The sequence below is a fragment of the Pinus tabuliformis genome, chromosome 6 (genome assembly GCF_031772625.1).
Source record: "Pinus tabuliformis cultivar Carrire ecotype Pingquan chromosome 6, CPIR1, whole genome shotgun sequence".
Taxonomy (NCBI): domain Eukaryota; kingdom Viridiplantae; phylum Streptophyta; class Pinopsida; order Pinales; family Pinaceae; genus Pinus; species Pinus tabuliformis.
The window spans coordinates 821,908,618-821,934,976 of NC_142292.1; the positions used below are offsets into that span (position 1 = coordinate 821,908,618).

At 37.5% G+C, this 26,359-nt stretch overlaps 1 pseudogene; it reads right to left on the reverse strand.

The window, feature by feature from the left end:
- Positions 1 to 49: 49 nt before the first annotated feature.
- LOC149261359 (pentatricopeptide repeat-containing protein At3g12770 pseudogene) lies at positions 50 to 3,865 on the reverse strand (annotated as a pseudogene).
- Positions 3,866 to 26,359: the final 22,494 nt, after the last annotated feature.

Genomic DNA, 26,359 nt, shown 5'->3' on the forward strand with positions numbered 1-26,359 from the left:
GCAAGACTACCTATTTTCTAGGGATGCACAATTTCTTATTACATGGGACTGTGTAGTCCACTGGTAGAAAGGATTGTTGTATGCTAGCTAGATGCCCTATTCAACCAAAATGGGAAGTGATCTGAACTTCTTCAGGTTGCTCAAGGTGAAGTAAAACCTGCAACATTCTTCAACAGCGTTTTATCCCAAAGATGCATCAGGTTCAGCTGTTCCTCAAGATGCTTCCAAACCTGCCTGGTGAATGGACAAGCCCAAAAACAGATTGGTGCTGGACTTGGCTTCACATAGCATAAACATCAAAATCCTAGTCACCCTATATTTCTCCCTTGTATCTTGTCCCAAGCTAGGACACTGTTCTTTATTATAAGCCAGAAAAAACTAAAAAGAAAAGACAAAACCCCATCCTCGTAACTACACCTTGAGTCTTGAGTTAGCATGGTAACCACCTCTAGTCAGACGAGGGGGTGTGTTAACAGATAGCCTACAGCAAACACATATCTTAATGTTGACTTGACATGTAGTCCCATTTCCATTTTGACTCTCATGGTCAAGGTAAAAAATATACGTGATTAGAAACCCAATAGTGCAACTAGTTTCTTGTTATCGATACAAGATTTTCACAATATGCTTAAGCCTGTCCATTGCCTGTCTTGTTTAAGTTTGAATCACCAGAAGTCTCTAAAAGAACACAATCCATTTTGTAAACGATAACTAGGACCAACATCCCGCATGGTAATTTCTTGTTTAACAATCTTGGAGATGAACTTCGTTGCAGAGTGGCAATTCACCACAGAATTTGAACGTCTTTTATCGTTTTAAGAATGGTTCCAGAAGATGTATTTAATAACCCGGAGGCAACTGCCAACTTCTCACTGTCGTGACAAAAAAATTGTTCTTACTGCTCATCTTCGACATCACTTAGCACAAATCTTGTCTCAGCAACATACCCTGCTGCTCTCACTTCCCGAGACAATCTCTCCAACTCTGCATAGATTTCCTGCATTTGTGGGTGTGATCTATCTCCTACAAGGAAAGTATGTACATGTTTATGGACCTCAATCCAACTGCATCCGGGCATCTTTCTTACCCCTCTGTCCATCATTAGTTTTCGTACTCTCTCCATTTCACTCCATCTACCAGTTGCAGCGTACATGTTTGACAACAGTACATAAGGTGCAGTATTTTTGGGGTCCAACTGAAAAAGCTGTTCTGCTATGTGTTCCCCTAGATATATATTGTTATGTGTCTTGCAGGCAGAGAGCAGCGGTATCCACACAGTAGACCCAGGTTTTATTGGCATTTTGCTGATAAAGTCGTGGGCTTCATCTAGGTACCCAGCACGGCCAAGAAGGTCAACTATGCAGCTATAGTGCTCCATTGTTGGCGTGATTTTATAATAGTTACTCATGCGATAGAAATAACGAAGGCCCTCCTCCACAAGACCTGCATGGCAGCATGCATACAAAACAGAAAGTAAGGTAACATGGTTTGGACTCATGGCAGACTCTTCCATTTCTCGAAACAATTCGATGGCCTCCTCTCCATTGCCATGCATGGCATATCCTGCGATCATTGTTGTCCAGGAGACAACATCTCGTGGATGCATTTTGTTAAATAATTCATGGGCCTTTTCTATGTTACCACATTTGGCATACATATCTATTAGGGCATTCACTACAGAGATAACGTTGTCAAATCCATTTTTAATAATTTCTTCATGGATCTGCACACCCTGTTCAAGGGCTGCAATGTTGGCACATGCTGGAAGGACACTGGTGAAGGTTGTAGAGTCTGGCTTCACACCAGAAAGTGGCATTTGTTTAAAAAGTTCTAGAGCCTCTACACTATGCCCATTTTGCACATATCCTGCAATCATAACATTCCACGAAATTATGCTTCGTTCAGGCATTTCCTGAAAAAGCTTTAGAGCCTCATCAACATGCCCATGTTGTGCATACGCTGAAACCATTACTGTCCAGGATACCACATCTCTTCTGTGCATTTTGTCAAAAATATTGCGTGCCTTCTCTATGTTTCCGCATTTCGCATACATGTCTACAATGCCACTCTCCACGAATGCATCTGACTGAAATCCACTTCTAATTACTTCTTCGTAGATCTGCATTCCCAGTTCCAGATTTCCTAAATTGGCACATGCTTTAAAAACACTGGAGAAGGTAAACTGATTTGGTTGGATGCCTGTTGTTTTCATTAGATGAAACAGCTTCAATGCCTCTTCTTCAAATCCGTTCTTCACATATCCTGCAATCATCGCTGTCCAGGACACAGCATTCCTGTGAACCATCTTATCAAACACATCTCGTGCCTTACTTATGTTCCCACATTTTGCAAACATGTCTACAAGGCCACTGCCAACAAAGACATTGGACTGAAATCCAGCCTTCTTTATTTCTTCATGTATTTCCATGCCCTGTTCCAGAGCTTGCAAGTTCGCATATGCTGGAAGCACAGAGACAAAGGTATCCAAGGTTGGCTTCAAACCTTCCAGACGCATTTGAGTGAAAAGCTTGACAGCTTCCTCGCTACATCCATTCTTTGCATATCCTGCAATAATAACTTTCCAGGATACTTCATCTCGGCGACACATAATGTCAAATACATGGCGTGCCTGGTCTATTTTCCCACACTTTGCATACATATCTACAAGACCATTCCTGATAAACAAATCATGCATGAATCCACTTCTGATTATTCCTCCATGTATCTTCATACCATATTCTAGAGCTCCCAAGTTCACGCATGCCTGAATAGCACTAGCAAAACTAAACTCATTGGGTGGCACACCAGAAACCCACATTTTATAAAATACCCTCAATGCCTCCTCAGAAAGCCCTTGCCTGGAATAAGCAACAATCATAGCATTCCACAAAACCGAGTCTCGTTGAGGTACTTTGTCAAACACATCGCGTGCATCGTCTATATTACCACATTTAGCATATCCATCAACAAGTGCAACAGCCACGAAAGGATTCGTCTGAACCCCACATCTCCTGATTTCTTCATGAATTTCCTTAATGGCCGCCAAATTTGAGCACGCTGGGAGTACACTGGCAAACATATATGCATCGGGTTGGATGCCCGTTCGCTGCATTTGGTGAAAAAGTGCCAATGCCTCCTGGGCACAACCGCACTTAGCATATCCTGCAATCATCACAGTCCATGAAAATGCATCTCGGTCAGATATCTGATCAAATGCTCTGCGTGCGCCCTCTAAATTTCCGCACTTGGCATACATGTTCACAACCGTATTCTCAACAAATATGTCGGGCCGATATCCACTCTGCTTCATGTGGGCATGGATCAGCTTTCCCTGTGCCAAGGCCTTCTTCTTAATGCATCCCTGCAAAAGAGAAATATACGTATAAGCGTCAAATGGGTAATCCGTTACCTGCAATGCATGGAGTGCTTCTTTCAATCGACCCTGCTTGCAAAGCGTTACAATGTCTTCGTGGTTGCTGTTTTTGGCACCGGGTTGCGTTTTCAGTGCACAACTCGTGGATGCACTATGCCTAAGATTTACAAATAAAGTCATGATCTTCATCTTCTTGTTCTTGGCGTGATGATTTTTTGAAAATTGCAGCGTCGCCAATCTGACCTGTGCGAATTTCCTGTTCTGCAACTTTTTGCATTCTGGAAGCATGAAACATAAGAAACCAACATAAAAAAGAAGACACAACTTGATCGCCTGTAACGAGCGGGTGTAGAAAGAGTTGCAAGAGTGGTGGTTATGTACTTCATATTTCCCACCACTGAAGAGAAGCTTTCTTCATTTAAAAACCTGAACTTCAAAAGGTTTCATCAGATACAGTACAATACAGCGGATTAATGGAAGCACGAGAGGTATAAAGGGTGTTCTTACCTCTACTTATAAATAATATCGTAGGAAAAGTCTACACAATGTTTATGATGATTTTGCAAATTAATATTTTTCGAGTAGAATGCAGTTTTAATTTTTTTTCCCCGCCGGTTATATGGTAATGGTTGCTCGTTAAATTTCTTTGCAAGTCAGCTTTAATTGAAATTTTATAAAAGTGTAAAGAGATAAAATTTAAATACTAAATTGATTTTTTTTAAATAAAAATTAAATAATATTTTTATTTTATTTAAAAAATCCTTCCATTTCTAGACACATTATAGAAGATTCAGAGTAGTGCAGCAATAGCAAGTGTGTTTTTTCTCCGAGAAGGGTTTCCATCAGATATCTTTATCTCTCGCATGTGTGATTATTGTGTTGTGCGTTGTTTCGTTGTTTCTCTTATTATTGTTTTAGTTTCTCCTCATATGATTCACATGTTAAGATAGGGTAATGTTCAATGGGTTACAAGTTAATCAATGCATGAATCAGTTAAAGATTAAAATTAGTAAAAATATATAATAAGGCTGGTAAAAATATATAACAAGGCACACTACTGATTCATCCCCTCTTATCTGTAGTGCTCAAGGTTTCTAACAATTGGTATGCCAAGACGGGAGTAGATGTGGGGGTTTTGTTAGCAAAAATTTGCAATTTCTTTTCAGGATGAATCCTCAATGAGTATATGTTTTGACTATTGCAAAATTCTGGTTATAGGAAACAAAAGTCATATCTAAATTGGAAGCTTGTGGTGTTGACATTTGAAAATGTGTTTGTGAAGGATATGGAAAGATTTTGATGCAAGCACGTGTGATGTAAAATGATGCTCAAGCAAGGAGCATTATTCATGAGAATCTCCATGTTGCAGACATTGAAAAAATAGCATATATGAAATTTGTTAAGGAGATTTGGGACAAACCGTATATGTTATATGGAGTGGGCAGCAACAATAATGATGAAGAGGTAGAAAAGAGCATTAAAAATAAGAAGAAGAATAGATCAAAGAAGAAGGAAGCTCTAGTTGAACCGGTTGTGCAATAGAACCACAGATCTGAAGGTATAAGTTGTAATGATTTACTTTTGAGTTATATTTTAGATAGCGATGATTATAACAATTCAGATATGGTTATTGAAGTAGATGATGACCATAGTTTTATGCTCCTTAAGGCTTAATATGAATATGCCATGGTTCTTATTGAAGAACTTTCTAGTGAAGTTGATATAATAACGTATGCAAGCAAGGAGCATAATAAGATATTGCAGATTTGTGATGAAAATGAGAAGAATCTTAAGGAGGAGATCATTACTTTGAAGACCCAGCTGGAAGAATTAAGAAGAAATGAAGAGGTCATGAGAAGCAAGAAAAAAGAGAAAAAGGGCTATCTTGAAGCGCTTCAAGATGTAACTGAAAATTTGAGAAAGATACTTGAAGAAAAAGACCAGCAGCTGGAGCAAGTAAAGAGCATTATATCAATGGACAGATTTGGCTCTAAATTTCAAAAATGAGAGACAAGTTTGCATCAAGGAAAGAACAACAAATAAGAACCAAAGAATCTTGTAGTGAAGGATTTGATCAACCATATCAGTATTAGAGGAAAGATGCAGCAGATTCACTAGCAACAAAAAAGAGAGAACCAAGAAAAGCTTTCATACCTTGAATATCTTTTGTTCCTAGGATTAATGGTGGAATATTTCAAAGGAGGAGTCAAAACTCTTTTGCCCCCTTGATGGACAAGATTGAGTGTTTTGTTTCTCACAACTTTGGACATGTGGTTGCTAATTGTAGGAGCAGAATGCACAAATCTATGCAGTAACTTGGACGACCAAGAAGAGGACCCACCTTTAGGTATACATGCTCATTTAATGGTTATTGTTTTTCTTGTAACCTGTTTGGCCATAAGGCCATGGATTGCATATCTAGCATGAAGAGATGGATATCATACATGAGCAACAAAAGATCGGATCCTTTGGTCTCATATATTGGTCATATAGAGTGTTAATTGTTTCATAATTTTGGGCACATGGCCAAAGATTGTAATATTCCTAGATCCTTCAAACCATCAAGTCAAAAGAAGCAAACAAAGGAGAATGCACAATTAAGGAACCAACCAACCACCATGTGGAAGAAGAAAGAGGAACAACTAAGAAGGTGTCATTTTTCCCTTTGTTCACATGATGAGGATGATATGTGATACAATGATAGTGGATGCTCACATCACATGTGAGGAGATAGGAGGACATTTCACTTTTTGAAGAAAACTAAGAGAAACCATGTTGTTTTTGAACATATTCAACCCACAAGAGTGTTGGGAAGTAGTAAAGCCAATCTTTGTGTGAAGAGGACCAAGATTATGTGTGGCTCATTGAATGCCTAAAACACAATATTTTGAGCATGATCCAAATGATTGATGAAGGCAAGGAAGTGGTTTTCAACTCCATAGATTGTTTTATCTAGAAATGAAGGGTCGAAGAGATTTATATCTAAAGGAGTTAAGACATTGGATAATTTGTATGTGTTGAAGGGAAGAGTGAGTCAAAAGAAGAGACCAGGGGAGTACTCTTCCTCATCAGATTTTGAGTAGGAGAGATCAGCCCCTACTACAATCCATTCTTGCATGTTAGATCTACTTGATTGCAGAGGTACATATGATACTAGCATGGTCTCAAGGGGAGTGTTGGTAGCTTGATGAGTATCAACAATAGCAAGTTTTGATCTAGTGCTTCCATGCATCATCATATTTGAAAAATCATCACATTCATATGAGGTATATTATGCTCATGGGGGCTTATGTTTTCCTCTAGGGTTACAACATTTATTGATCATTTTTCAGCGACCCTGGCATGAGCTTGGAGACATTGTGGCATGCGCATGCATATAGGTGACTTGAGACATGGTCCAACCATGTGTGATTTGTTATATTCTCATTATTACAACCATGTATTTACTATTGTTTCATCATCTTATGTTGGTTAAGAGTCTAGTCATTAGTGGTTTGAGTCTTCACGGTGATAGGCATGTTTTGGTAGATTTTCATAGTCTTTTTGCAGTTATATGTGCTAATGATGTTGTAGCAATCATGTCTTGTCATGTTTTTGGTTCATCGGTCCATAGTATATGATAATAGCGGCAATGTATTTCATTGATTAAATCATGTAAAATGCTCATGAATCCATGTACTTGCATTGTCTCTATCATTGGATCTTCTAGTGGATTGAAAAGAGAATCATGTAGTCATGTTGTAGTCATATATGAGGTATTATGTCATTTCTACAACCATTTGTTTGCAATGTATATGTCATTTATTCATGGTCATATGGATTTCTTGGTCCAGATTGTTCTTGTTTCTTGGGGAAAGGAAGCAAGGTTTGTAGTAGAAGCAGTTCATTGCGGTTTTGTGTTGATGTTGGAGATGTAATGTGTTCATGGGGACCATCTTTTTGGTCTTGTTTAATTCATCCATCCATTTTTAGCATTATGATCCACTTGTAGGTGTTCATGGTGTGTCTCATGCTATTCTATGACTATTGGGGTTCTTGACCTCACTATATGAGCAAAGAGGATGTGACTGCCCATTGGTGTTTTCCATGAGTTTAATACTATGGAGAGTATGGATTGGTGCCTCATGTGCATAATGTTGCATATTGTGATTGACATTGCTTATAGATGCACATATTGTTATTCATCATGTTTTTGTTCATTGATATTCTCATGTGCATATCGTTGTTGTTGCTATAGTTGATTAGTTTGATATGCTACTCATAGGAGACTGCTTGATGATTGGTTTGTTATGTTGTTTATTGTTGTTGATGTGAGAGGTAAGATACATGTTGATATACATTCTTATTCATCCATGTAGAGATCATATGCTCCAGTTCTTGTGCTTGTGTTCTTGCTACCTTCATGGGAGCTTCATTGAGGGAGCAATGCCATACCATGTGCATTCACATTGGGGGATATATATTAAGGAAAAATCGACCTAATATATTGGGCATATAATAGGGGTAAAGGGTTTTTATATGTTGTGTACAAAAATTGGAGCTCAAAGTTAATGAAAAAATATAAAGGGTATAAACAATGTTAATGAAAAATGGATACCTACAGTATCTAGTGAAAATATGTGTTTTTTAAATTGGGAAGGTGTATTGTGTTCTTTTTGGTAGGGGGTTAAATAAAGTGATTTTTAGAGGTATTTTCCAATATGTAGTCAAATTAAGGGTATTGTTTAGTATGTCATGAACGCACATGCTATATCAAAGGTTCATTGAGTGAATCCCTTGTGGCTACTTTATGAGATGGAATTCACCCTTTGTCGTTGATGTCAAAGGGGGGTTGAAAGAAGAGAATATTGGTTTTGAGATTGCGTGTGGTTGCCATCAATCCCAAAGGGCGAGATTGTTGGCATTATGGTTCTCATAGTTGCAGCTAGATTTTGTTGGCATTAATTTCAACCTTGTTGAAGGAAATGTAACTAGGTTCGATCTTCATAAATGTACCTTTTATATTTGTATTTATTCAAGAAAAGAAATATTATTTTTATAATATATGTTAGTGAGTTTCTTGCTCATTGAAATAGCTCTAGCACATGTTAAAGTGCTATAGGTGAGTCAGATACTCAAAATAAAATGTTTTAGACCTTAAGAGCATGTTGCACCATGTATATGTTTGTATAAGAGTCAAAGAATATCCCTCCAAGAAAAGTCAAGTCTCCTCCAAACAAAAGGCACCATCAAAGAAGTTATCTAAAGCAAAGACATCAAGTCAGCCTACAAATAGCTAGATGACCTAAATGAAGGGACAAACCTATATATATATATATATATAGGTTGTCCACTCCCTCATAACGCCAAGCAATCACCTTTGAAATCAGCAAAGGTAGGAAGTTGAGAAAAGAGTGAAGAAGGATGAAGAAAGGTTCTCCAAGTGCAGTGAAGAAGGAGGAAGAAATACTGAAGTCTTGGAAGTTTGTTCTAGGGCTAAAATATAGTCACACGTGTGAAGAAGGAGAGGGTCTCTTTGCTATCATAGAGGCCCTCTATCACAGTCACATAAACTTCATCATTTGGGCTAATAACATAGGCCTAAAGGGCCTCCCACTCAAGCGAAGAAGTAAGGAAGAAGAGAGAAAGTAATAGGGTTGTTCTAAAGCCTATTATAGTCACACATGCGAAGAGAAGGAGGTTGTTTATGCTCTTATAACCTCCCTCCCATTATAGTCATACAAGTTTGTTGGTCGGTGAAGAGAAATAAGGGATCATCATAAGGAAAGAGTCTCATCCAAGGTATCTCTTCTAGAGCAAGTGCAACAAGATTTAACAATAGTTAGAAGGGAGGCGAAGTGTCAGGAAACGAAGTGTTGGAAGAAGGAAGTCCCAGGGAACAAAGTGTAGAAAGGAGGAAGAACTTCAATTGTGCTTGGAGGACATTCTAGTCAAGGGTCTAGGGTTTGACATTGATCAATAAGAAACTTCAATAAGAGAAATTTACCAAAGGGTTTTCCTCTCAAGAGAAGAGAGCTTTTGGCCCTGGTAGAGAGACAACATCTTGTGTTCTTGTTCTTATGTTTTTGGTAGCAGTTTGATGAAGTACACACACATGCATTAATAATAATAAGAAGAAGATTAAGCCAACAAGACAAATTGTAAACATACTCCACAAATTATTATCAAGTCAAGAAGAATCACACTACACCTAATTGCCCTTGATTCTTCAACAAACCTTATGACAGTCTACATGATGCATTGATGGCAACCTCATGGTGGTCTAGTTGATGGATTTGATGTGGTAACTCTCATGGTTTGTATGTTGAACTACTAGACACTAGTTTGATGCAGAGATTTGATGGCCAGGTGTTAGAGGCGTTGAGCCATGTTGATGAGTGTGGTAAACTAGGTCTTCACGTTCATGTTCATGTTCAAACTTATTGCAGATATGTTTTGCCACATGATGTTGTTATTGATATGCTACATAGTTGTGCAGAGGTGTTGAAGGTTATGTAGGTGTCTAAGGAGAATAGATGAATTGATTGGAACTCATTTCAACCCTTGACTTGTTGGCTTCTAGGTAAACCTAGAGGTGGAATTTGGTTGTAATTTTAACCCACTTTATGAAGTGCCATAGAGCATGGAAGAGGTTTGGAGGTGTGTACAGGTGTTGAAGAAGGAGCACCAACAGTTTTGCAGAGTTCTCGGCTTAAAGGAGTTGAGTTTTTCTATCCTATGCCAAACCCACTTGGAGAGAGTGTCATGGGTGTGGTTGTAAGCCTTCAACCAAGATTTGTTAGCATTGTCCTTGCAGCTATAGTCGAGATATGTTAGTATAGTCCCCACGGTTGTGGCCTAAAACAAGATTTTCTTTGCATTCGTCACATACATCAAGAGAAATTCGACATTGTAATTTCCAGAAGCTTCGAAATTAATTGATAAGGCTGAAATTGGTTGAATAAGTTCCATTTGGTGTAAATTCCTTTAATGCACAAGTAGTGATGGTCATGGATGGATTTCGTCAAATTTGTGCACCTGTGAGCTCAATCCAAAAGAGGAATTAGCCTAACACTTTATAAATATATCATTTTGGATCTAAGATATGGTTGGTTAGAGTGACTGAGAGTGAAGGAGGTCAGAAAAGAGGGAAGAATTCTTCATACATAGTTGTGAGTAGAGATAGATAGTGCATGTGTGCAAGTGGAAGTTATGTGAGTAGATTGAAGGCCTATAGGAGAACACTGAAGCAATATATCATTTTTCAAAGAAGAATTTTCGATGATGTATCAAAAATTACTTTTTTATATGTGGATCAAAGTTTAATGGTACAAAATACATAGAGCATAGAGCATCACATTTTTTTGTGACCGATTCATTTGGTTAGCATATAGAAGAATGCCATATTGGTCTTATGCAGTTGATTTATTGATGCTTTAATGCTTTTGTAATTTGTATTTTACGGAGATGTGTATGGGCATGAGTAGCTTGGTTGATGAGTGTTGATGACTAAGAGTTTTTTTGTTAGTTATTTGTGTTGATGAGCTAGTTTCTTTTGAGTTGTTGATTTTATTAATAATGTCTTAGTGTTGGGTTTTGATAAAAGAGTTGAGTATTGTTGAACATAGTGTCTTGGTGATGCAGTTTGAAAATGAATGAAATCCAAGTCTGCAAAGGGTTGTGGAAGAGTGGCCTATGGCAAGTGGGTGCTTGCTAACTTGGAGCAGTGATTCTGTGCTAGTGGGTGCTAGTAATAGTGTTGCAGAAGTGGTCGCTTTTGCCCAGTGGTAGCTAGAATAGTTGGTGGTTGCCAAACCATTGTATGTTTTGGATTGAGTCTCTTGGCTGGTGGTGGCTAGCTATTTGTGAATGAGGTTGGGTCTCCTAGTTGGTGGTTTCTAGAAATCTATGTAAAAGACAACTTTTTACTTGACACATAATAGAAGATTCAGAGCAATGCAACAACAACAAGGGTGGTTTTTGTCCCAAAGGGGTTTCCACCAGATTTCCTTGTGTCTCATGTGTGTGATTATTATGTTGTTCATTTTTTTTCTTGTGATTGTTTTGTTCTATGCTCATATGATTCACGTGTTATGATCTATTATTTTTCAATGGGTTGTTGGTTAATCTATGCATGAATCAGTTGAAGATTAAAATTGGTAAAAATATATAACAAGACACACTACTGATTCACCCTCCCTCCCCCCTTCTCTCAGTAGTTCTAAAAGTTTCTAACATTATTTCCCTTTAAATCTATCCCTAGTATCTCTACCCATGTTTATATAGTACTATATTTTTTTTAGAACCAAGGGAAAGTGGACTCACTAAAGTGAATGCATCATGATATTACACTTCATAAATATATGAAGTGAGACTGTAGTAGTGTCTTACCATCATTGTCTCTTTATTAGATCTAGAATTCTAGCACCCGAAAGAAAAAGAAATCCACACACAATCATTTCTCAAAATGTGGAAACAAAAAGAAACATCAATGTACTACTCTCTTTTAATATCTCCCTAGAAATGGTGCCAAAAATGTTGGTTGATTTAACTGCTTAAAATACTAACAATAGATAATTTACCAATCTGGGAGCATAAACTTAGAGATAATACACCATATGTACAAAGGTTAGAACATTAATGGGCCTTCTATTATATCCCGCAAAAATAGAAATATCGCAAGAAAATTAAAGAAAATTACAACTAAGACTTACATGGGACCTATTCACTGGATGGAAAGGTTAAGGCAATTTTGTGATGGCTTATGAGATATTATTTCACTCAAACATATGTAGAGTGTTACTATCTTATTTACAAAACAAAGTCTCATACCATGTCATCAATAGAACATAGTCCATAATAAGGAAAGCATTCAAAGAGGAAATCTAAAGGATGTTTGTTATCTGGGGTATGAATACAATGTCTCTTCACCATAATGTTTTATGATAAATTGATAAAATATTCATGCAGTAGAATTACAATGCATATTATTCCCTTTGGTAAGAAAATATTTTTTTCAATCATTCATACAAATGCAATAAAAAAAGAAATATAGGGGATATTGTGAGATTCACTAGGGTGACAACACAAAGCCCCTACATGATAGGCTATGATCTTTCACAATGCATTGAAAAAGAAGTTCATGCAACCCTAAAGAGTTACAATGTGTTATCTCCACTCTTTAGTGGTTAATCTCACTTTTACAAATAAATTCAAATAACCAACAATAGAGCATTAATGTATCTTATGAAACTGGATTGAAAAAATATTTAGTAAATTAAAGAGTGAGCTTACAATTATAGTTATGAAATTGTTGTAGTGGCTGCAACACTCTCCAAAATTTTGTCTTGCACTTAAATTTTGAAGCCTTCCTTGGTCTTTCCCTTTATGGTTGCAAACACTTGAGCTCATTTCATGATCTTTCTAAGTCTAGTCTTTTCGCCACTTTTGCTTGTTTGATCAATTGTCGTCTTTTGGCATGTTTGATTGTTTTACCATGCTTGTGATAATTTTCTGGTGATCTCAAAGGTTGGTCTTTGTGTATTTGAGTTTTCCTAGCTATATAAATATTTTCGCACTCATACACAAAGTTTTAAGCATTGTCACACAAGTGTCGTCACGGTCGTCCTAAGTCTATCCTAAGTGTTTCACTTGTTGCTTTTCGTTCTATGACAATCTCATAGAGGGTAATGCTTTGTCTTGTTGTTTTGGTGGTCTATGTTGTCGTGCCATCGAGGTATGCTAATTGTGTGATCACAAGTTCAAGTTCCTCACAAGCTCACTTTCCTCCCGCACTTATCCATTTATCCAAAAATCCTTCCAACTGGACAACTCACTTTCATCAAACCCTGACTGAACTACACACTGTGTAGTCTCAACCCTCAGTGATGCAACCTTGTTGCCTGGAACTGGGCAGTGCACAGTCATTGTCCCCTAGGGATATTGCACTGCACAATTCCAAAGCTCTGCAACCTGCCTTCATCCCCATAATTGTGTAGTAACTTCTCCCAAGCTGGCCTAAACTGTGCATTTCGCAAGACCAGTCATCAAGCTTCTTCCCTGCTTGTTGGAACCCCACAATGCGTAGAGGACCAAGCCTATCTCACCTCCCAAAATTGTGCAGAAGTGTCTCCCTAGTTCCTCCCTCAGTCGGGACTCATCGATCTCAAGAACTGTGCAAACCTGTCCTCCCAAGCCCCTCTATTACCCAGTCCTTCCTTGCCTCCGAAAAATGAACAGACCTGCCTCCGAGGATCCCATCCTACATCAGCCACTGACTGTATCAACTTCGCAATCCTGTCACAACTGCTTGGTTGATTCTAGTGCATCAATTAATGTCATGCCACTCTTTATGGCCAAGAATATCAATGCTCAGTGGAGTAATACAGATGCACAAATCATCCAACTAGATAGAAATTATGTGCCAACAATTGGTGAACTTAGGGATGTGATCATTTGGCTATCATCTGGTGAAGGATTTCGTTAATGCATCAATATTTAATTGTGGAAATCCTGGAAGAATACGGGGTATTGTTGAGTAGAGACTGGTCAAGCAAGCTATAAGGATACTTTGCCACTAACTGGTCACACTTATGGCTTATGTATAAGGGCAGGAACAACCAAATCCCAGTACTGTCAGAGAGATACATGAAGCACAACATGACTCCCTTGAATAGACATAATGAGCCATTGGATTTCGTGAAACTTGTTTTCGACAATTATTTTCTAGAGACACCATTAGGGTGCTATCTTGCAGAGCCATCCCTTTTCCCACAAGACACATAGTTGGACCTCCTTCCATGTTCAACTGGATGAAATTAAACTTGTACAATAAGTAGTAATAGTAGTAGTAGTAGTAGTGCAGTAAGTGGTCCTTGTACAGACGATATATGTACCATGTACTTTGATGGATCCAAAACATAGGAGGGCTCTGAAACTAGTTATGTTTTAATAGACCTGCTATAGAGAAAAAATTTAATCTCTAGTCACTTGGAATTTGAGTGCACGAGAAACACCGCAGATTATGAAGCACTCGTCTTCGGCTTACAGAAAGTGATCGCCCTCAAGGTTGTTGTCCTGAAAGTGGTAGGTGACTCTAAAATCATGGTGGGTCAGGTATGTACCACTATACACTATGTGTCACCTCATCTTAATATTTATCAACAAGAGGTATGGTGACTCATCTCTCACTTCCAAGCTTTCAATATTATTTCAGTACCAAGAATGCATAATGTAGTTGCAGATGCCTTGGAAAGCACAGTTGCTAGGATGTTATCGTTAAGGGAAAAATTTAATATTGAAATTTTGTACAAACCATCCGTCCTAGACAACATCAATAATTTACGCGTTTTTTATGATGCTCAACAGATACTGCATTTCATGGCCAACGTTGACGTATTCAAATGCGTAGCGATAGACGAGGATGAGCACGAGTAGACTTTATAGGATGAAGCTAGTACAAGCAAAGGAAACCTCATCCCCAAGGGTGTGGTATCAGTGGAAAAGTTGTATTACCCGTGGAACCATTTTTAGGGACCTGTGAATGCTAGGACCCACATCTCTACATTGTCACATGAGCAGATCAATATGGGAATAGAAGAATATCCAAAGTATGTGAAACTTGGTACTTCCTATACACCACAAGAGTGGCAAGTTTTTATCTGCCTATTCAAGTAGTACTGTGATGTGTCCGCATGGACGTATGATGATTTTAAGACATATGACATGAAAATATTCCAGCACATGATACCAATCAAAGAAGGGGCCAAGCCTTTTCAACAAAAACTGGGAAAATTTCACCCAGCACTTGAGCCCCTCATACAAAAATAATTGATGAAGTTGTTGGATGCCCAAATCTTTTATAAAGTGAGACAGTGACTTGGGTATCTAATCTAGTCTCTGTAAGAAAAAAGACCGGGGAGATTTGCCTGTGTGTAGATTTCCGCAACCTCAATCGCACCTCGGACAAAGATAATTACCCAGTGTCATCCATGGAGCACATATTGCAGACAATATTTGGGGCATAGATGTTTTCTTTGTTAGACAGTTTCTTGGGTTACAACTAGGTTCTGGTAGCAGAGCCTAACAGAATGAAGACTACATTACGTACCAAGTGTGATATGTTCGCGTTTTGTCAAATGCCATTTGGGTTGGTTAATGCAGGTGCAACGTTTTAGCGTGCAATGAAAATCTCTTTCCTTGGGCTTATCGAATAGAGTGTAGTGGTATACCTCGATGATGTAACAATGTTCTCAAGACAACGGTCAGATCACCTACACCACCTCAAGAAAATTTTAGAGCGATGTCGGAAATATGGGATATCCTTGAATCCAAAGAATAGCATCTTTACCGTGTCTGAGGGTAACCTGCTTGGACATATTATTGCTAAAAGTGGGATCAAGGTAGATCCAAATAGGGTTCGGACTATCACACAGATTCCACACCTCATGAACAAGAAAGCCATGCAGTCTTTCTTGGGGAAGATCAAATTCCTCAGAAAGTTCATCTCTGACTATGCTCAGATCGTCAAACCCATACAAGAGATGATCAAGAAGGACGCAGTCTACAGTTGGGGCAAAAGGGAAAAGGATGCGTTCACCCATATAAAGAAAGCAATAGCAGAAGCACTAACGCTGTACAGCCCATACTTTAGCAAAGACTTATTTCTCTACACTTTTGCTTTTGGCACTTCTCTTGCTATTGTGCTCACTCAATAGAACGAGTTGAACAACGAGCGAACCATCTCCTTCATGAGCACAAGCCTGCAAGGACCAAAGCTCAACTATCTCGCTGTGGACAAATAAGCTTATGTAGTGTATGTTGAACCTCACAATTGCTTCTTTTTGACATCATTTTTCACCCCATATCTTTCCTTTTGATCTTCATAACAACAAATTGGGCATCAAGTTACAGGATTTATGACATGGCAGGTATACAATTGTCTTTTATTTCATAAAATGATAATGTTCTTTATTATTTAGTTTAATGTTTACTTCAACTACCGAATCATAGTGATTTTGTAGCTAACACATGATTCTCCAGCCAAGTCCATGGTTTGACAGGTTCCATGATTCCAATTAGGAAGTGAAAGATATGGGTAGGTGCCAATTGATGCACCCAACAATTTCCTCCTACTCTCATGAGCTAGATCGATGGAAACATGTCATAGTAATGCGGTCAAAGGCAAAGTCAACCTCTGAAGCTGACAATAGGCGAGCGGGAAAGATATGTTTGCCTCATAATTTGCTTCGATGATAGAAAATCATGAGCAAATTATGTGATGTTAGCTTTTAAAGTTAAAATTAGTTTTTGTTGATAGGGATTAGGTGTATATCTCTGAACAATTAATTTCCATGAGCTCAATAAATATGACTCTCAGCAGAAAATGAGGAGAGACAACAAGATTAAAAACTTTGTTATTGATACTCTATTTTTAAAGAATTATTTCATTTTTTCGGTTGGCATTAATGCGTGATTAAGAGCCTGGTCGATAGCATTATAGTGAGTACCTGCTTCTCATGGAGGGCCTCCTCGAGATAGTAAGGATTTCCATTCTATTTTAGTAGTTAGTAATTAGCTTCATATTTTCCATAGATTTTTGTTTATTCGATTAAGTATTTGTGTTTTCTACTTCTTTCATGTTTGAGTTGAGATCATTTTGCTAATCATTTCTATTGTTTAAAGATTTCGGATGCGCATGGATAAGAGTTGAATTTAACACTGTAATAAGCTAGATAAGATTTTCAATTATATAGTTAATCTTCCTTTACGAAAGTCAATTCATTTCAAAATATGAAGAGTGATTTTATTATTTTTTTCGAAGGGAAAAATCAATAACTTTATATTAATAAAAATGAAAGTTACATTTAGTAGATGCATTGAAGCATTCAGGAGGTTGTCCCATACGACCCGTGTGCATGACACACACATAGTAGCTAAGCTACCAAAAATATATAGAAATAAAATAAAATTACATAATGCCAGCAACATTGGACTTGTGTTTTTTTCCTTTTTTCTTTTGAACTTTTTGCCAGGCCCCCAAAGGCGGAGAAGAAGTGACAATAGCCAGCTCATTATTGCTTGTAAGATTTGGGATATATTTGTCTGAATCAGAGCTTTCAGAAACATGTGATTGCTTGGTTCCACCAGTGCCTTGATTGTTGTTATTTTCCTCTACTTGGATTTCAAGGATCAGATTAACTACTGAGTTATTTGGATTCTCTGGTTGTTTCTTCTGTTCTTCCTCCTTTTCGTCTCCCATCTCTTGTGAGCCTTGTTGTTTTTCTGTCTCCTGTTGTTGTTGGGTTCCATCCATTTCTTCTTCCTCATCATCTGATGAAGGGGATTCTAGGAATTGCCATCCTTTTTGCTTTTGTGTTCTCTTCTTTGTTCTTTTCTTTTCTTGTTTGCATGTATTTTGCAAATGCCCTGTTTGATGGCAGACCCTGCATCTAAAGGCAGTGTTTTCAAAATATAACCATTGTATCCACTTAAAATATTTGTGTGTCAGATTAATACAATCGGGGAGACCTTTACTTAAATCCATCTCCACACAAATACATGCAAAGGTGAAGATCCCTTTTTCCATTATTTCTCGATCTATCTTTAGGTACCTTCCCAGAGAGTTCCCTATGCCTTCTAAAACCTGATGGTGCCAAAAAGGAAGTGAAAGGTTATGTAGCCTTACCCATACTGATATTTTAGTAACCACCATTGAGTTTGCGTCAAACCCAGGAAAACATGGGGTTACGAAGAGGCCTGCCCTTCCCCAGAACCATGGCCCATCGTTTATGACATAATTATAATCTTTTTGGGTATCAAACTGAACCACAAAAAAACATTTTGTGCACAGGTAAATATCACATTCTCTAGTCCAATTTAGGTAGATCCATTCATTAAGCTCTTTATATTTTTTCCATAACCCATTAAAGCGACAAATAATGGCTTTTGCAGGTAAAATAGTGAAGATCTCACTTCTGGTAATTTGATGGATAGATATGGAGCTTTTTCCATCTTTTCTACAATGTATGAACCTGGGATTGTTAGATTTGGGGCTTGTTTGTCCTAGGTTGCATGTTTCCCTCTTAATGCATTTTTGAAAGAAGCCTGACCCTTGTTTGCTAGGTTTGATCTTGCTTCTGTGCTTACTCCTGAGGCCTCGCCTTGTAGTCTTAGATTCAAGATAATGGTGCAATCATGTTGGATCTCTTCCTGCAGCACTTTCCTAGAAAAAATCAAACTTTGTGATAAAATAGAAATACCTATATCTTTCTAGCCTTTTTGCTTCAGATTGATTACCAGATCCATTCCCTGTACCCATATCGTTAACAATTTCCTAGATATAGTTTTGATGAAGACTTGATACAGGTCCTCTGGATTTGGGGTCAATCCTCTGCCCTCCTTGCTTGATGGATGATGACATGAACTTGCATTGCATAAATCACAACTCTTCTCATCCTCTATTCTTTCCTTCGATCTTTGCCCATCCCTGGTGAAAGGGGTGGTTTTCCTTGCATGCAACACTAGTCCTTTGTTGGGGGTATGATAAATACCATTATGCCCCAAAAAAACCATTAATAAAAAATAGAGAAAAAAAACGTAGCCTCTATCCAGATTGAGGCATGTAGAAACTGTGACTTCTTAGCCACAGGATCATACCTTTCAAAAAACATTTTAGATATGAACACAAAAATATGGGGCTCCTTTGTACTAAAGTGAACGAGAAAATATTTGACATGCATAGTATTATTATTCTGCGGGGGTTTGCTATTGTCATTAAGGTTCAACAGTCTGTCAAAAAATGCAACCAAACCATTGTTGTCTTGAGCAGGGTATAGATCCATGCGTGTATACAACCCCCCCCGTTCCGATCTCTCCAAATTTTCCAAGCTGTCATGGGGAAACAGATCAACCCCGTGCACACCAAGTCTATCCAACGCTGAGGAGAGAAGGCTTTTGTCGAGCCATAATCCAGCACAGGCTTCCACAACTTTGCATCAATACCTACAGTAGTTCGAAAACCAAGCAAAACATGAATCCATCTTTCTTCAGCCAAATATAAAGTAACTTAATACAATAATGTTCTTCAAAGAGTGATTTTATTCATGCAAGTGTGATTTCTATTTATGCAAATGCGTGATTTTGTTTAAGTATGAGATTTATTAAGTAATAGTAGTTTTCATTTATGCAAATGTGTGTGTATATAATTTCTATGTAAAGTGTGGAATTGATTTTCATTCATGTAAAGTGTGAGATTGATTTACATTTATGTGAAAGTATGAGATTTCTATTTCAAAGCAAAGTGTGGAATTTTATAAGTAAAAGTAGTTTTGTTTGAAAGAAAGAGAGTGTGAACATCATTCTAGAGCTAATCTTATTTTCTAGGGAGAATTAATTTACTCATAGAAGACATGTGCATTTCGATAACTCAATTTAATTTAGAATTTGTGTGAGTGAAAAAATACTTCTAGCACATACAGTGCACATACATTTCATTAGTTTACTAGCCCTGGTTGATAATTCATGTAAGTAATTTAGGATCAATTAAATTAACAAACATTATACAAGGTGGTGAAGCACTTCAAATCATACTTTTTGAAAAATCATTGCATTATCTTTGTCCTACACCCAACAGTTAGATCACTACCTTTTCAGCAAGAGTTGGGTGAGATAAGCGCAAACTATATGACCAGATTACAAGAATATGATCTTGATATCAAACTAGTTCACACCATCAAAGGTCATGGTTTGTGCAAGCTAGCAATAGAAGCAGTTAATGCACAAAAAGAAGAGGAATATATCACAGGCTGGGAGAAAGAAATATAAATACACAACATTGAGCGAGCCTCTCCCACTTCAGATGAAAACTCTTGGTATGCAGATGTGCGTCGGTACCTTGAACATGGCACTATCTCCTCTCATTTCTCTTTGGGGTAGAAGAAGGCACTCTGACTCAAAGCATTATCATACCAGTTGGTGCATGGGGTGCGATCCAGAAAGCACCATAATGGGATCTTTCTCAGGTGCATGGAGGCACATGATTCAAACAAGGTTTTACGTGATCTCCACAATGGACCAACTAGGCGACACTTCGCAGGTGACACTGATGAGCCCTAGAAATGGGTAATTATATGGGCTCATTTAGCCTCCTAACTCAGCTTAATCCACCATTCTCATTAGTTTATTGCATGTTTTTTATTATATTTATGCTAATAGAGTGAATTGGGTTAGTCATTATGCCATGAAGTCTGATGTGTGCAATCAAAGGTTTAATGAGCATTTGGGAGCCAAATTCGAGGAAGAACAAGGGAGAGGATTTGTAGGAGGGTATCCCCTTAATTTATAAGCTCTTACCTCAAGTTCTCCATTAGAAAATTGGAGTACAAAGGCCCACATTGATGATTCCAAGGGGCAGCCAAGCGAGTCAAGTAGGACTGTTGTTATCTTCAGTTCTAGGAATACGAGTTCCTTAATTTTAGTAGGACTGTTGGGAGTCTCCATTTGTATAAATAAGAAGGCTTAGGGCCTCAGTTTTTTTAGTTAGATGTTAGCCATTTGATAGTCTATTTTCGCACTTTAGTGCAGTCTTGTACTCAGCTCATTTTCGAGCTCTTTTTGCAGATAGTTTGGTGATGTAACTATTATTTTTTTGATCAATGAAGATGAATCTAGCTTTGAACCAGCATTGATCTTTCCTAGGGGGTTGTAGCTCTTGGGGTTGGGCCCAACCCAAGTGCCCAACACCTCCTTTATGTATTTATATGTTTTTTTCTTGCATTCATGAAATAATTTCTGTTGTTTAGGTTAAATCTTGCTTTGTTACTTAGGTTTCTTTTGATGATTAGAAGGTTGATTAGATAGTTTGTTGAAATAACATAAAAAGATCCAAAAAGGCTACCAATCAGGCCTTGATCTCCTTTCTCCCTCCTTAGGACCATGATCTGAGACCAAGGCACTCTTGCTGCCACCAAAACATTGTTTTTGCTTTCCAATGCAATTGCTAGTGTGAGATTTTGAGTTGGAGAAGTTGATATCAGTTGGATTTACATGCTTAGATCATTTCATGTTCATTTCCCATGGCTTTCTTGCATAATTTTCTGTCCATAGAGTTTTGTTCAACACTTTTCTGGTTTTTAGGTCAGAATTAGGTTAAATAGGCAAAACTCTGTTTTTTTAGTTCTTGCTTGGGTCAGTTTCGAAAAGTAAGTGTGTAACTCACTTGTAGAACACTCCAGCTTATCATTCTTCCATCACACAACCTGCTCCAGTCCATCTCTCAAGATTTCCCCCACTCATTCACCATACTTCTCCAAGCTGCCCTAATTTCTACGTTTTTGTGCAAAATTGCTTTCTTGACCTTTGAACAAATCCAACCATCTATTTCATTTCTGATCTTCATTGGAAGAGTCCTAGACCCTTTGACACCTCCATCCAACCTTCATTTCCCTTTTCCCATCATTTTGTTTACCTCCAAAAATCACTTTCAGCCTCCTCCTGTAGATCCTCTTGTAGAACCTCCTGTAGATCCCCTACATCGTCCTGTAGAAGTTCATGCAAGTGATTTTTCAAAGTCTGATAGCAATGGAAGTCTCCAAAAGGGTACTAGGGACTTCTTAGGACCTCTCCACACCTTCCACACATCCTGCAAATTCCAACTCCAGCTCCCTTCGCCACCAAACCTTTGCACAGTCACAAAGAGTTGAAACACAAGCATAATAATTCTGCATAAAATTGCTCAAAAGTACAAAAAGATGATTTCTTCTCATTTTCCTTCAGAAGTAGCTTGAATACATGCATTTTACCTTGTCAATATTCAATGCAATCCATTTCAGTAGTTTCCATGTCTTTTCTTACAAAAGTAGGGTTAGTGGGTAAAACTAGGGTTTGCTAGGGTTTGTGTTTCCTTTCAGCTTTCATTATCTTTCTGCAAATAGAATAACCTCTTTTGAGTTAGCTTTCTTCCATCATAGTTAAAAGCTTCTTTTAAGAAATCATAGAATTTGGCTTAAGCTCCTAGTGAACTTGTGCTAGCTGATCAAGTGACAGCCTGCAGTAAGAGCTAGTACTTGTGTATATAGCACCGTCGCTTCCAAGTTTGTTACGAACTACCAGGTTGATAAAAGTAAAGTAGGAAGCCCCAGGAGTTGCAGCATCATTGCTGCAATACTAGAGCTCCCCAGACACCACAACACACAAGGTCATGTGGGCCAGTTTCTACTTTCCTACATTATTCAAGGATGCTCATGCATATGCTTGCAATTTTCTAGTCTGTCAAAGGTGCGTCGACAGAAATCAGAGGTCAACAACTGCACTACATCCTATTGCAGTGGAAGAACCATTCCAACAATGCAGCTTAGATATCATTGGGGAAATTTTCCCTCATTCATCGAAGCAACAACACTATATCTTGATCGATACAGATTATTTCACGCAGTGGCTTCCACTAAAACAAGTGAATGACCAGGAAGTCAACAACTTTCTACAACAAAATATCATTTCTAGGTTCGGCGTTCCTACGTCACTTGTTTTGACAATGCAACGTACTTTTATTCATTAAATATTTATGACTTTGCATTGGAAAATTGTATTGTCTTGAAACATTCTACTAACTACTATCCACAGGGGAATGGTCTTGTCGAATCCACAAATATGAACCTCATTCGCATCATCAAAAAGATAATATTCTCTGAGCAGTGAAATTGGCACTCCACTTGGGTGAGTGCTTTATGGGCTAACTGAGTCAGACCTAAACCTTCCCTGAATAACTCCCCTTACTTCCTGGTGTACGAAAAGGAAGTCTTCCTCCCATCAAGCATATACCTGCCTACTCTCCAATTGTCCCAAGAATCCTAAGACAAGCCATTTCTCTTAGTTCAACGTAGGATGGACACTTTGCACAAGCTACAAGATGAAAGGTTGAAAGAAAAATATTTTTTTTCTCTCCATTAGAACCGTATCAAGATATGGTTTGACAGAAAGTATGCAGGGAAGACTAGCTTCAGTGTGGGTGACTTAGTCTTGAAGTAGGACAAAGCACACGAAGATAAAGGAAATCACACTAAGTTTCAATCCCTATGGATTAGTCCATACACAGTCCACGAAAATGTTGCCAATACACGTATCGTCTTCAACCATTGGACAGGAGGATTGACTCTCTCCCCTTCAAGCATTCCATGATTACTTTTAAATTGTCCATATCCCCTTTTATTTTTTCTTCTAAATAATCCATCTTAATATTCATCCCTCCCAATTCATTTTTGGTTTCTCTTTGTGAGAGCGAAAATTGTTTCACTTGTTCTCCTAATTTCGATATATCATGTTACATTTCTTCTTCTTCATGCAACATACTAGTGATTTATGAGGGCTCAATGGTCCTAGAATTTTATTTTAGTTTTGGAGGAATTTTGGAACCAATTAATGATATTTATTCTTCACTGTGCAAATTTAAAAATAACACACCTTTTAGACCTTGATTTAGATCTTGTTGATAAGGCGGACCTTGCAACTATTCTATATATTTTATTTCAGCACCCGAAGCTCTCAAATTGTATTCTTTGGTAGCCCTCTATGTTTTCTTTCCAACCCACCAGTGATACCTAGATTTGATTCTTCAAGATAAAGTTATACTGATTCTCCCACAATGACCTGATTATGGATTGGTTCAGTAGATTGAATTTATATGGAATGCTACATGTCACTATTTTAACCTTTAACCCTGAAAATCATACCCAAGAAACTATAGTCCTTATAATTTCAGTCACTTTTTACAAAATTCAATTCTAATACTCAAAGAGAAATTTATGATGATTTTCCTCAGAATAGTTGTTTAAGACTGAATTCAGGAGCATGCATAAAACCTAAATTCCTTGGACCATATTTCATAAAATATAATGAACCAAGGTATAAAATTGTAACCAAATGTTCATCAAGGTTCCACCTTAAAAAAAAAAAAGTTATATTGAAAATGTCAAGATGACATGCTTGAAGTAGTAAAACCCCAGGATCAAGAAATCTAATACCAAATGTTATGTATCAAGATAAAAAATAGCATAGAAACATAAGAAAAGATATATCAACAACTAGATAATAAACCACTTCGAGGGGGAAACCTCCTTTTACATCACATACAAAGAACAATTCTTGGATGATTCAAATGACAAGACCTCCTTGGTATATATAGGAGTCTAAAGGGTCAAATATAGTTAGGAACTACATAAAAATAATAATGTAAGGGCACAATAATAACAATATGGGGGTTACACTAATATTATAGAGACATAACATTTGATGCTCCATAAGATATCTCGAAATATTTATTGCGCTATGATTATCACACCATAGAATAGTAGGTTGATCATGCTAAATGCCAAACTCAACCAATAACTATGGTATCCAAATAACTTCTTGACATGTGAGAACTATAGTCTGATACTCATCTTTTACTGTAGAAATGCAATCCTTTATTATTTTTTGCAAGACCAAGCAATAGGGCCAAAACCAAGATATAAAAACAAAATTAGAGATGGACTTTCAATCATCAATTGATCCAACACAATCAGAAGCAAACAAGCTCAAGAGAACCAAATGTATATTGAATGCTAAAACATTGAAATCCCTAGAATATATCTTGGAATACACTTTTTTCCTTTTGAGTAACTTTGATGAGGATTTTGGGAGAATCGAGAAATCAACCCTAATGCATAAAAAAAGTTAGGTCAAGTGTGAGTCAAATAGAATATATTTCCAACTAATCTTCGATACAATGTGTGATCCACCTTTGTTGAGGTGCAAATGGAACTAAGAGTACACCTGAATCAAAATGAGTAGGCTTACAACTAGCCATACCAAAGAAATAAAGTAAATCAATGGCATATTTTTACTAGAATATGGTGATCCCTTATGAAATCTAGTGACTCTACAATATAAGAAAATAATGTAGAAAACCAAGACCCATCATGAAAAATTATCCCATCAAACCTTCCTAACACTTCCAATCATAGATAAAGAACTCCTTCTGAAGATCAAATGTTCCATGTAAAAAACTAGAATCAATAGATAAGGTGTAAACTATAGGATTGTAATCATGGAATGATAATGGGTAAACCTTGAGGAAAATAAAAGTTGTATATCTTCTCATACCAAGATCTAGGAGTTTTTTTTAGACCATACAAGGAACACCAAAGTCTCCAAACAAGGGAACAATCTTGCACAAAACCAATAAATTAGATTCATGTAAATGTTATCAGGTAGATTCCATGCAAAAAGGCACTCTTTACATCTATTTGTAAGCTTACCAACTTTAATTGTGAGAGAAATAATAGGACATATATAATACATCTTGGCAATAAGGGCAAAGGTTTAAGAATAATTAACCCCTTCAACCTATAAAAATCCCTTGACCACAAAGCCTATATTATATTTTTCAATAGAGCTATCTATAACATATTTGGTCCTTTATATCCACTTGCAATAAACCTATTTACGTACTTTGGTAAAATAAAAAAGATCCCAAATATGATTCTTCATCAAAGAAAATACTCTTCTTTCATAATAGCTTAAACAAAACAATTACTCTCCACCTCCAACTTCTTTTTCATGTGTCAAGAAATGTTCAATGAGAGATGTTTCCAGAGTTCACAAAGATGTCGAAGGAAGTTATTTCAGATAAGGGTCATTCTTCTAAGGGTTTAGGATCATTCTTCCATTAACTCACCAGCCGTTCTGTAGTAATCAAATCGTCTAAAGTCACTCCATCAATTTTGAAACATTATGTTGGAGAACAAAATTCTATGCACAAACATGTGGATGAACCACCCATCAATCCCCATGGCCACTACTTCGAGCAGCAATTTGTCCTCCTAATTTCCAGTGGTAGAGATTTCGAGACAACCGAGCCCAATCATCCCCACCGACTCCTTTTACTACTTCCTAGCTTGCAAATTGTGTTCACCCAAAGCCAATTGGTGCACCTTTTCATTTTGTCTTCTTTGAAATTCTTACATTGCACTA